Raw genomic sequence first — 12,704 nt, 5'->3', positions numbered from 1 at the left:
AGATCATCAAGTCCCACCCCCTGCCATGGCAGGAAAGAGTACTGGGGTCAAATGACCTCGGCAGGGTGTCTATCTAGCCTCCTCTTAAAGACCCCCAGGGTAGGAGCCAGCACCACTTCTCTTGGAAGTTGGTTCCAGATCCTGGCTGCCCTGACAGTGAAGTAGCGCCTCCTGATGTCTAGCCTGAATCTACCCTCTGCCAACTTGTGACCGTTATTTCTAGTCACTCCTGGTAGTGCTTGGGGGAACAGGGATTCTCCCAATGCCTGCTGGTCCCCCCCTAACTAGTTTGTAAATGGTCACTAGATCCCCTTTCAGCCTTCTCTTGTGGAGGCTGAACAGGTTCAGGTCCAGTAGCCTCTCCTCGTAGGGCCTGCCACCTGATCATGTGGGTGGCCCTCCTCTGGACCCTCTCCATGTTGTCCACATCCCTCCTGAAGTGCGGCGCCCAGAACTGGATGCAGTACTCCAACTGCAACCTGACCAGTGCCGCATAGAGGGGGAGGATCACCTCCTTGGACCTGCTTGAGATGCATGTGTGGATGCATGACAAGGTACGGTTAGCCTTCGTGACTGTGTTCCCACACTGTCGGCCCATGTTCATTTTGGTATCAGTAATGATTCCAAGATCCTTTTTTGCCTCTGCACTGATGAAAGGGAGTTCCCCAGCCTGCAGGTATGCTGCTGGTTCTTCCCCCCCCCCCCCCAGGTGCAGTACCTTGCACTTGTCAGTATTGAAACCCATCCTGTTCTCATCCGCCCACCCCTGTAACCTGTCTAAGTCCAATTGCGGCCTATTCCTCCCTTCTAGCGTGCCCACTTCCCCCCACATCTTAGTGTCATCTGCGAATTTGAACAGGGTGCTTTTTACCCCCTCGTCCAAGTCACTGATGAAGATGTTGAACAGTGCAGGCCCAAGGACTGAGCCCTGGGGGACCCCACTGCCCGCATCCCTCCAGGTCAAATAAGACCCATCCACCACCACTCTCTGGGTGCAGCCCTCCAGCCAGTTAGTGACCCATTTGACTGTGTAGGTGTTGACGCCACGGTCTCCTAGTTTTTTTTAATGAGAATGGGGTGAGAGACAGTGTTGAAGGCCTTCCTAAAGTCCAGAAAGACTACGTCCACTGCCTGCATCTAAGGATTTTGTGACCTGGTCATAAAAGGCCACCAGGTTGGTCTGACAGGACCTGCCTCTGATGAACCTATGTTGATTGCCCCTAAGCATAATCTCCCCTGCTGGCCCCTCGTGGACATGTGCCAGGATAATTCTCTCAAAAAGCTTACCCAGGATCGAGGTAAGACTAACTGGCCTATAGTTTCCTGGGACCTCCTTCCTCCCTTTTTTGAAAATGGGAACCACATTGGCCCTTTGGTCACATTGGCCACATTGGTCTCCATTCAAGGTAGAAAGACTTGGGGAGAGATGGAGGGAATCTTTCCAAATAAAATAAGTTTCATATTTCTTACCTCTTAATTGATATATGAGACAAAAGAAGCCTTTATTCACTTGTGTATTGGTAACAGTGTACTTAAAGGTATGCTTTTTGTGTACTTTGTAACATCAGGAAAAGCTGTATGTTTAAAAAAAAAAAAGCAAACCTTTACAGCCAGGCATTCAATTTTGGTTCCCATAGCCTCCAAAATATACCTCCTGAACAAAGAAGCAGGAGGAACTTAGTTTGCTGCAATCCTTTTGTTTGGAACCATTCACTTTTCTTCCGTCTTTTCTTAGTTAATTTTCCCATTAGGTCCTTTCCCATTAGACCTGTACAGACTGTAATTTAAAAAATAACCTGTTTTACAAAGCAGTGGAGAGAGAAATGTGGACCCTTAACTTGTCTACAGTTATGTTTCTTTTAATTGTTATTCCATTAGAGAAGGGTTGCTTATATGAGTGATGCTACTGAATTAGGCCAAGTAACAAAGTAGAGGAAAAACTAAGGTGTGGAAACACGAGTAGAAAACAAAAATAAAAGTGTTGTTAAATAAGGCCATGCTGAGCAAAATTAGTGAGAAATAAGAGAAATAGTAAGTCCCAGGGACAGAGAATTGATATCAGGACCCCTGGAAGATAAAAATGTTTTGAAAACATGGAATTGATATAAGGAATTGCAAAAATAATGCAAAATCAGTGTGAGAAAAATCTGTCCAGAGAGACAAGCACCAAAGAAGCAGGTCTGAATTGATTAATGGGAAACACCTGTGCCTGACTTTGAATTATGTATATAGAGTTGGCTTCAGGGCTAGAGGCACCCTCTCGTCCCATGTGTCATAGGGAGGAGAGCTCTCTGGAGAGCAAAGTGAACTAAGGATATACAGAGCAATCGGGTACACCAAGGTGCTGTTGGGGCCCAGTTGGTAGCGATAGGGGAGGATCCTCTCTGTCGTGAGCATACTCAGGTGGGCTAGTTATTTTTGCTGTTCTGGACCAGGAGGTTCAGGAATGGCTTAAGGAGAGGAGGCGGTACGGTGTGGGTGCCAGCGAGGCACTCTGTATTTTGAAGCTGCAGAATGAGGGGTCCAGTGCTGTGAGTTGCAGCCTTAAGATCCAGTGGGCTGCAGCCAGGGCCAAGGTAGAGACACGGTGTCCAGCAGGCTAAGACCAAGGTAGGGCAAGGGCAGCTGCAGAGAGTAGATCCAGGAGACTTGGGTGTGGCTATTAGGAGGCTGAAGGCCATGATTTGTAACCACAAGGAACGATTGGTGCGAGGGAGGCATGGAGCATTTTAATTAGTGGGCTTTGGACCTAGAACACTGAATCTGATGCAGTATAGAGGGTTAGAGCCTGGGGTCCAGAGCATTGAGACAGGACCTAGGGCCCAGAACAGAAAGAGAGAAATGGATATGAACACACAACGTGGTGGCTGAGGCCAGTGTGAGGGAGGGACACCCTGCTCAGGAGACAGAGAAGAGATCAGGCCAGAGTGAGGCCACCCATGATGAGCAGGGTGCGGTACCTGAGGTCTCATCCCAGTCTCTGAAGGCAGCCTCCCTAATTTTGTTCCATCAAGGCACGTGGGATGGGAAGATAGCTTGGGGGACGAGGCAAGAGTAGGTGAGGTGGCAGGGTGATACTGTAGAACAGTGGTGCTCAAACTTTCCCCTGCAGGTCAGATGAGCAGCGCATAATCTGACTGGGCTGGATCCAGCCAGTGGTCCCAATCTGGTGCCCAGGGCAGGCACAGCAAACACTGTTTGACCACACGGAGGGGGGTGGAGGGCAGGTAGGACCCAAGCCAGCCCTGCAGGGGAAAGGAGCTTGAACCAGGCTCATGCGGGGAAGGAGGTATGGCCAGGCCCCAGCCCAGCCCTGTGGGGGGAGGAAGGAGGCATGGCCAGGCCCAAGTGGGGAAAGGGAGCATGGGCCAGCCTCAGCCTGGCTCTGTGGGGAGAAGGGGAGTGTGGTTTGGCCTTGTGCAGGGGAGGGGATGCACAGGGGAGGGGTGCGCAGCTGGGCCCTGACCAGCCAACATGGCTTGGAGTTTGGGAAGTTGGCAGGGGGGAGAGTGACCACATTTATGGCCGTTGGTCCCCTGCCACCAAACTTCTGAACCCATGGGGAGCCCTGTGGTTTGGATAAGATGGCTCCAACGGGCTACATTTAGCCACAGGCCAGAGGCTGAGCACCCCTGCCCCAGATGGGCAGAGTAGGAGGGAGGACAACGTTTGCTGTGAGGGGGCACCATGGCTGCCCTCTGGATACAGGCATTGTAACAGTCAGCATTGCTGTTCTGAAGTTTTTTAGGATTCTCAGTGTAGAAAAGTTCTTATCTGAAGCAGTTTGGAGCCAAATGCAGTGAAATACTTGTAGTAGGGTAGCTATGTAAGAATAAAAGCAAAATTAATTGAATTGACAACCTGACTCCAAATGTGCACATGGAGTGTGTTTGAGGTAAATCATAGAAAATTAGGGTTGGAAAGGACCGCAGGAGGTCATTTAGTCCAGTGGTTCTCAGCCTTTTTGTACCAGGACCCATTCGTAAACATCAGTGGCCAGTCCCAACCCAGTAAATAGCTTAAGTAGAGAACAGCCTCCTGGCCCTACTGGTACACTTCACTCCCAACCCCCAGCCCTGCTGGTGCCTCTTGCTCCTGACCCACTGTTCCCCCCGACCACCAGGACACATGCCCTCAGTGTGTGGGGTGGGTTGTGGGGCATGGGGGGCACATACCTTCTCAAATTTGTCGACCCACAGCATGGACAGGGCTGCAGCCTGGCCAGACCATCATGAGCAGGAGCTGAACTCAGCATGGGAGAGTGGAACAGGGCGTTGAGAAACATTGCTGCCATCAGGATCCCTGTGCCAGTCATGCTGCCAGCAGTGCAAGGAGTAATAGACCAGGGGCAGGGCTGCGGGCCCGTGCTTCCCTGACCTCCTCCCAGCAGCCACTTACATGCCAGGCCATGACTCTGCCAGCCTGCAAGGGGAAACCTGCTGTTTCCCATGTTTTTCTCCTTTAAAGTATAATCCATTTTTTAAATTTGTTCATGACCCTTTCATATATTCTTTAAACCCACTTGAGTCATGACCCATGGGTTGTGAAACGCTGAGCTAGTTCAACCCCCTGCTCAAAGTAGGACAAACCCCAACAATATCTTCCCAGCCAAGGCTTTGTCTATCTGGGTCTTAAAAAACACCAAGAATGGTGATTCCAACACCTTTCTGGGTAACCTGTTCCAGTGCTTTCCTACCTACCTAGCAAGAGAGATTTTCCTAATATCTAACCTAAATTTCCTTTGCTGTAACTGGAGACCATTGCTCCTTGTTCTGTCATGTGCCACCACTGAGAACAGTGTAGCTCCATCTTCTTTGTAACCACCCTTCAGGTAGTTGAAGGCTGCTATTAAATCTCACCTTAGTCTTTTATTCTGCAAACTAAATAAGCCCAATTTCCTTAGCCTCTCCTCATAAGTCCTGTTCCTCTGCCCCGTCACCATTTTTCATTGCCTTCCACTGGACTCTCCAGTTTGTCCAAATTCTTTCTGTAATGTGGGGCCCCAGCTGGACACAGTACTCCAGAAGTGGCCTCAGAAGAGCAGGATAGAGGGAAATAATCACTTCCCTTGATCTCCTGGCAATGCTCCTACTAATGTAGCCCAGTATGCCATTAGCCTTTGTTGCAACAAGGGCACACTGTTAGCTCATATTCAGCTTATTGTCCACTGTAACGCCCCAGTCCTTTTCTGCAGAGCTGCTGCTTAGCCAGTTGGTCCCCTGCCTGTGCCAGTGCATAAGATTGTTCTGTCCTAAAGACGTGTTCTTATTGAACCTCATGAGATTTCTTTTGATCCAATCCTCCAATTTTTTGAGGTCTCTCTGATTCCTTGCCCTATCCTCCAGCATATTTACTTCTCCCTCCAGCTTGGTGTCATCTGCAGACTTGTGAGGGTGTACTCCATCCCATCTTGTTGATAAAGATATTGAACAAAACTTGCCTCAGGACCAACCCCTGAGACACTCCACTTGATACCAGCTGCCAACTAGACATCAACCCATTGATTACTACCCTTTGAGCCTGACAATCCAGCCAATTTTTTTATCCACCTTACAGTCCACTCATCATACTTGTTTAGCTTCCTTGAAAAAATGTTATGGGAGACTGTATCAAAAGCCTTGATAAAATCAAGGTACATCATGTCCACTGCTCTTCCCACATCCATAGAGCCAGTCATCTCATCACAGAAGGCAATTAGGTTGGTCCGGCATGACTTGCCCTTGGCAAATCCATGCCGAGTGTTCCTAATCACCTTCTCCTCCAAGTCCTTGTAAATGGGTTCCTTGAGGATCTGCTTCGTGATTTTTCCAGGGACTCAGGTGAGGTGAGGCTGACCAGTGCATACCCAAGAGTTCTCATCTCCAGCTGTTTCAGAAGGAAAAGTCCTCTTTTATTATTTCAGAGACTGAGGTAATGTAGCTGCTGTTCCACATGGCATTAAAGTATCTGTTAGTGCTAGACAGGATGGTGTCCTAGAAATACATCGGTGTGGAGCAAAGGAAGTCCCTTCCTTTAATTAAAAAAGCATTTTTGGAAAATCACCCCCTGCCCCAGTGTGTTGAAACCCCCCACCTGTGTTTGTTTCCAGAAACTGACATTTAGGCTTTGGAACAGAGATTGTATGGCTGTCAAATTACTGATTGCTGAGGAGTAAACCCTAATAGAATTTTTTTTGCAATGATATGTGTTTGTTTAAGATAGACTAAGTTTATTATAAATGCATTCACTATTTCTTACATATCACTCTTTATTTAATGTAGTTAATGTGATTGCTGTCTTGTAAAAACACTTCCTAAGGATTTTTTTTTGCCTTTCGGATAGTGACCTTTTAAACAGAAAAATCTTCAGAAGGCAATGATTGCAATCATTATTTGAATGAAAGAGTTATTTTAAATTGCCCTGTAATTAATAGCAAAGATGAAAGCCATAGAATTGTATCTACCCAATCTCAGATCTGTCATTTCTGTGATGACATAGGTTATAGTTTTACTCTCTGAAGATAGAAAGCTTTCTAATGTTTATTCCTTAAATCAAAGCTTTTGCTTTTAACATTACGTATGTTGAATATAAACATATATTTGATAGGCTGTGGTTGTGCTTCTGGTTACGTTGTTTTATGCACATTAGTATTGTATCAATTTATTTATTTATTAAATAGTTTTTTTTCTGTTGACATTCTCAAAACTAAGGGCAGTTGTGACAGGAGCTTGTTATAACTTAAAGAGCAAACAAAATAACCTAAAATGGATAACATGTAGTTTCTCAATAGTCTGAATATTATCTTTGCTGTGTTTGAGCATGATTCATAAATGTAATGCAGATGTGTAAGGATAGCTTGCTGCCAACATTAAGCACGAGTTTGAAAGATTTAAATGCTTTATTATCACTTTTACAAAGTAAAAGTGTTAGACAGCACTTAAGCTACCTTTGTAACTTCATCTGGACCTCATTCACTTTCCAGACTAAAAATTTTCACTCCATATTTTGTGTTTGGAACATAGATAGAATTAGTTAAGTACTCTTTGTCTAGATCTGCTTGATACTGTCATAAACAGTTAGATTGTAGTGCTGGAGTGATACTGTAGCCGTGATGGTGAGAAGAAAGGATTTTTGTGGGTTATGTCTTTTATTGGACGAACTGCATAGTTGGGAGAGGTTTAGAATACAGCACATTCTTCTTCAGGTCATCTTTATGTTGTGGATTTTCCCTTGTAGTAAGTGGCAATTTTTCTGTTGTAAGGTTGATGTTAGCTGGTTGTACCTGCAGTATCTATGTAATACAACTCTCTATTTAGAGAGATTTTTTTACCTATTGTAGCCAAGAGTACAGGCATTATAACTTGAAAGCACTCAGCCAAATTCCCAGCTAATGTAAAACAGGGTCACTCCATTGATTTATCCATATTATATGGATTTACATAATCTGAGATTCTAACCCCAATTTGCATCTTTTATGGACTCTACATTGGTTGTTACTGCACAAGAAAAAGGTCTGGGAGTCATTGGGGACAGTTCTCTAAAACAGATCAGTGCTTAGAAGCCATCAGAAAAGCAAACAATATTAGAGATTATTGGGGAAGGAATTGTAAACATAACACAAAGTATCATCGTGTCCCTTTTATAAATGCATAGCGCGTCCACACCTTGAATACTGTGCCTGTTCCCACCCCTCAGAAAGATATAGAACAGGGGTGGGCAAAATACGGCCCACAGGCTAGATTCAGGCCATCAGGCGCTTTCATCCAGCCCGCAGTGCCCACCAATGAATTATACCCTACCCAGCCCTTCCACCCACGAGGATGGGAGTGACACACCCATGAATACAGCCCCCCCAACATACCCTATTGAGCCTCATTCCCACCCTTGTGGGCAAAAGGGCCTGACCCTGTCTGCATACAGCTTCTGGGTGTGGCTGTTGCGTCAGGCTTCCCCGTGTCCCACTCACTCCGGGCAGCAGGTAGGGATGCAGCAGGGGTGGGGCATGAGTCTGGGGCTGGCAAGTGTGGAGCCTGGGTGGGCAATGTGTGGGTGTGAGGATGGGTGGGAGTGTGTGGGGAACCCCAGACAGTGTGCAGTTCTGGCAGGGAGCAGTGGCAGCAGCAGGCTGGGGTGCTCTGGGTGCTCATGCCCAGTGCTAGTGCCTGGCTCTGGCCAGTGCTGCACATTGCAGTGAGGTGCACTGCTTCCGCCAGGCCGGCTATTGCTGGCACTCCTCACACTCGCGCCGCATGGGAGGGAAGCCCCACACACTTGAGTAGCTGCCTTCCCCACCACAGCCAGCTCCAGTGCGTAGGGCTTCCCTCCTGTGCCTCACCAGTGCAGGCAGTGCCACGATACAGATGGCCTGGCAGGGGCTGTGCTCTTTGCTGCAGTGTGTGCTGGCCGGAGCCAGGCACCAGCTCACCAAACACCCCCTGCTGCTGCACCATGTGCGGAGTTTGGGGGGGTCTCCATACCCCTCCCACCATCTCTCACACCCCACAAATGCCACACGCACCCTGCCCCCACAACCTTTCCACATATACACAACCTCCCAAGATACCCTATGCTCCCCCCCCACACACACCCATCACACACACACACACATAGACACACACACACACGATATAAAAGACTAAGAATTTATTTTGAGTTATTATGCAATCACCTCTATATATAGTACACAAGCACAAATCATGGCAAAATATTTTTGTAATAAAATTATGTTACAGGAGGTGTTTGATTTCTAGTGTATGATTTGGTTTTTCTCTGGTTCTAAGATGGCAACCCCCTCCCCAAAGGAGTATTTCTGGGGGGCAAGGGGAGGGACTTACCGTGGCAAAGGTCAGGGGTTAAGGTGGGACTTCCAGTCCCAAGATGGCAACCAGGGGGCAGGGCAACTCTCAAGGGACAGGGCTACCCCAGTGGCATACCGATGGAAGGAGGCCATGGTCCCCCGGGTGCCAGCCCGGGGGGGGGGGGAGCAATGCTAGCTGGGCCCTTCAGAGCTGGGCGGAGCAGCCACAGCACCTCCACATTTGGTGTGTGGCCCGCCCACCTGCCCGGCAGGTTGTAGGTTTCTTTACCTGTTCCAGCTGCTGCCCCTCCCCCCTACATCTAACATGCAGCGATGTTAATTTCCCCACAGAAGAGCCGTGGGATGGGAGAGGGGGCTCCGCACCCTGGTCAGATCATCCCTGGAAGGGGGTGGCACAAATGCAGGCATTGGCTCCCGGGCACTGGAGACCCATGGTATGCTACTGGGCTACCCTCGAGGCCCTCGAAAGCTCACCAAACCTCATTAAACAGTCTTCCACCTGAAATAATTGCCTGCCCCTGATATAGAAGAGCTAGAGAAGGTCCAGAGAAGGGCAACAAGGATGATTAGTGGTATGGAAGGGTTTCCATATGAGGAGAGACTAAAGAGGCTAGACCTGTTCAGCTTAGAAGAGAGATGCTTGAGGGGGGACATGATAAGGGTTTACAAAATACTAAATGGTGAAGAGAATGTAAATAGGATTTTATTATATACTATCTCTCACAGTACAGGAACTAGGGGTCACAAAATGAAACTAGTAGGTAGTAAGTTTAAAACTAGCAAAAGGCTGTTTTTCCACATAGCATGTAATCAACGTGTGGAACTCACTGCCGCAGGATGTGGTGGAAGCTGATGGTTTAACCAGATTTGAAAATGGATTGGACAAATTCTTGAAGGAAAGGTGCTTCAGTAGCTATTCAGCATGGGAGTTAGCAGTACAGCCTCTGAATTAGAGCTTTCTATATCTTAAATGCTGGAGTCTGCAAGTGAGAGAGGAACAGTGGAAAAAACCCTGGTTATACCCTGTTCATTCTCCCTTTCAGCATCCACTCTCTGCCAGTGTGTGACACAGGATACTGGCAAGATGGACCCCCTAGTTTGACCTAGTAAATGGCAGTCCTTCTGTTCTTCTGTTTTTTTATAAATCTTGTTACAACTACATCTAAGGATATGGACATATGAACAACTCTTGGAATCCTCGTGGACTCCAAGATGAACATGAGTCGGCAGTGTGACGAAGCCATCAAAAAAGCCTATGGCACTTTATCGTGCATCAGCAGATTCATGACGAATAGGTCCAAGGAGGTGATACTTCCCCTCTATCGGGCGCTGGTCAGACCGCAGTTGGAGTACTGCGTGCAATTCTGGGCGCCACACTTCAAGAAGGATGCGGATAACCTGGAGAGGGTCCAGAGAAGGGCCACTCGTATGGTTAAGGGCCTGCAGACCAAGCCCTACGAGGAGAGACTAGAGAAACTGGACCTTTTCAGCCTCTGCAAGAGAAGGTTAAGAGGCGACCTTGTGGCTGCCTATAAGTTCATCATGGGGGCACAGAAGGGAATTGGTGAGTGTTTATTCACCAAGGCGTCCCCGGGGGTTACAAGAAACAATGGCCACAAGCTAGCAGAGAGCAGATTTAGATTGGACATTAGGAAGAACTTCTTCACAGTTCGAGTGGCCAAGGTCTGGAACGGGCTCCCAAGGGAGGTGGTGCTCTCCCCTACCCTGGGGGTCTTCAAGAGGAGGTTAGATGAGCATCTAGCTGGGGTCATCTAGACCCAGCACTCTTTCCTGCTTATGCAGGGGGTCGGACTCGATGATCTATTGAGGTCCCTTCCGACCCTAACATCTATGAAACTTACCAGGGGCAGAAGGGGGCATAGCTTTACCATATATTAACTGTTCCACAGAACTGCCTGTGTGCATGCTCTTACCCCATGTAAACTTAGTCCTTAGCGTAAGACAGCTAAGTAACCACAGGTTAACTTCCACTTAATGCAAGGAAAGAGCACATGCACGGACAGTTACTGCAGGGAAGCTAGTGCATAGCAGGGGTGTGCAAAATGAGCCCTATTTGATTCGGATTCGGCCCGAATCAGGGACAGTGATTTGATTTGTTGATTCGAATCACTGTCCCCAATTTGATTCAGCCAAATCTGAATCTGAAGATTTAATGCTGGTTCAGAGAATCAGCAATTTGGACATAGACACAGCTTTAAATGTTTTTTCTACATCAGGCGCAGCTCATGAATGCTGTGATGCTGGGGCAAATGGAGCATCCCACAGGAATGTGGGGGGGCCCCTACATGTTCAGTGGCAAACCCAGAAGTGGACTGGAAGTACTTCCAGTCCACTTCTGGGTCTGCTGGGGAGCGCACTGTGGGGGCCCCCCACCTTGCCCCTGGCTCGGCAGTCGGCCACAGGGGGACTCCAGGAACCCCCTAGACCAAGGAGGTACCAGTCGCCGGGCCAGGAGGACCCCCCTGCACACTTCCTGGCAGACCTGGAAGTGGTCTGGAAGTACTTGTGGTCCACTTCTGGGTCTGCTGCTGAATGTGCTGGGGAGCCCCCTGCAATTCTCTGGGACACTCCATGCACCCCAGCATTGCAGCACTCATGAGCCACCTGCTACCTAGAGGTATGTAGAAAAACATTCAGAGTTGTGTCTGTCCAAATCACCAAATCTTTCCAAATCACTTCAGAGGGTTCTGATTTGATTCAGACAGCTTAAAGGGTTCTTCAATTTGATTTGGAGATTTGGCCACCAAATTGGGCTGAATCTCCACCAAATCGAATCAGGGACTGAAGCTTCACACAGCTCTAGTGTGTAGTACAGTTCTGCCACCTTTTATACATTGCTTGTATGTACATTAACCTTGCTATTAATCCAATGAAATACACTAACAAAAATGTGTGCTTTATTTCCATTTATTTACTTCTTACATTTGATAGGAGTTTATAAAACTGCTTCATACTTATTATTTTTCAGGTTCTTGCTATCTTGCAAACTCTGCAAAAAGTCTTTTTTTTTCCCCCCCCACAGCTCATAAAACCTGTAAATATGAAAAGGTGGAAATAATATAAAAACTTTCTTATATTTGGACTAGAAGTTTAGAAGGAACAACTTACAAACTTTTAATACTGTTGGGCTCTAAGCCTGACTAGACCCTCTACCAAGCCTCTAGATCTTAGAGGATTATGACCCCATTCACTTGACCACAGTTATGACTCACAGTCACTCGACCCCAGTTGTCTTTAGGGCTGTGCGAGACTTCGGACTGCACTTCAGATCCAGAAAAGATTCGGACACCAAAGCAGCATGTCTGGATTGAAGTGCTGGCTTCTTCAGGCTTTCCGAAGCAGTTCGGAGCTTCCAAACCGCTTCGGAAAAGCTTCAGAGCCGCTTCGGAGATCCGGCCATAGGGTATAATGGGGAATCAATGAAATATTTATAACTTTGTTGGTTTTTGGCTGATTCGGATGAAACTTGCAGGGGTGGTAGCCTCTGCTGAGAGCACAAAGCCTGCCAAGTTTCAAGAAGTTAGGTGGAGAGGTTTGGGTGGAACTGCACCCCAAATTCTTGAAAGCAAAACTCATGTCACGTGTATGTGTTACACCACAGGGAGGTGAAAATTGCAGGTGGTGGCCCCTGCTGAGGCCCATGAAGCCTGCCAAGTTTCAGGGAGATAGGTGCAGGGGTTTGGGGGAAACTGTACCTCAAGCTGCGGACAAGCAAAACTCGTGACATAGATGACACTGTGTGTGTGTAAAGGCGCAGCAGGGTGAAAACTGCAGGCCTGCTAGTCCCTGCTATGGCCACAAAGCCCGCCAGCTGTCAAGGAGCTAGGTGCAGGGGGTTCTGGGGCCCTGCACCTCTAGCTGCTGTCAGATAAAACTTGTGACACGG

General features: G+C 47.8%; 1 protein-coding gene across 7 annotated transcripts in view; it reads left to right on the top strand.

Moving 5' to 3' along the window:
• Positions 1–12,704, top strand: part of GABPB1 (GA binding protein transcription factor subunit beta 1) — a 57,703-nt gene that overhangs the window by 30,430 nt on the left and 14,569 nt on the right. The window lies entirely within an intron of this gene.

This window comes from Alligator mississippiensis, chromosome 11 (assembly GCF_030867095.1).
Source record: "Alligator mississippiensis isolate rAllMis1 chromosome 11, rAllMis1, whole genome shotgun sequence".
Taxonomy (NCBI): domain Eukaryota; kingdom Metazoa; phylum Chordata; order Crocodylia; family Alligatoridae; genus Alligator; species Alligator mississippiensis.
Note: the sequence above shows the minus strand (reverse complement) of the source record. Positions and strands in the feature narration are given on the sequence as shown.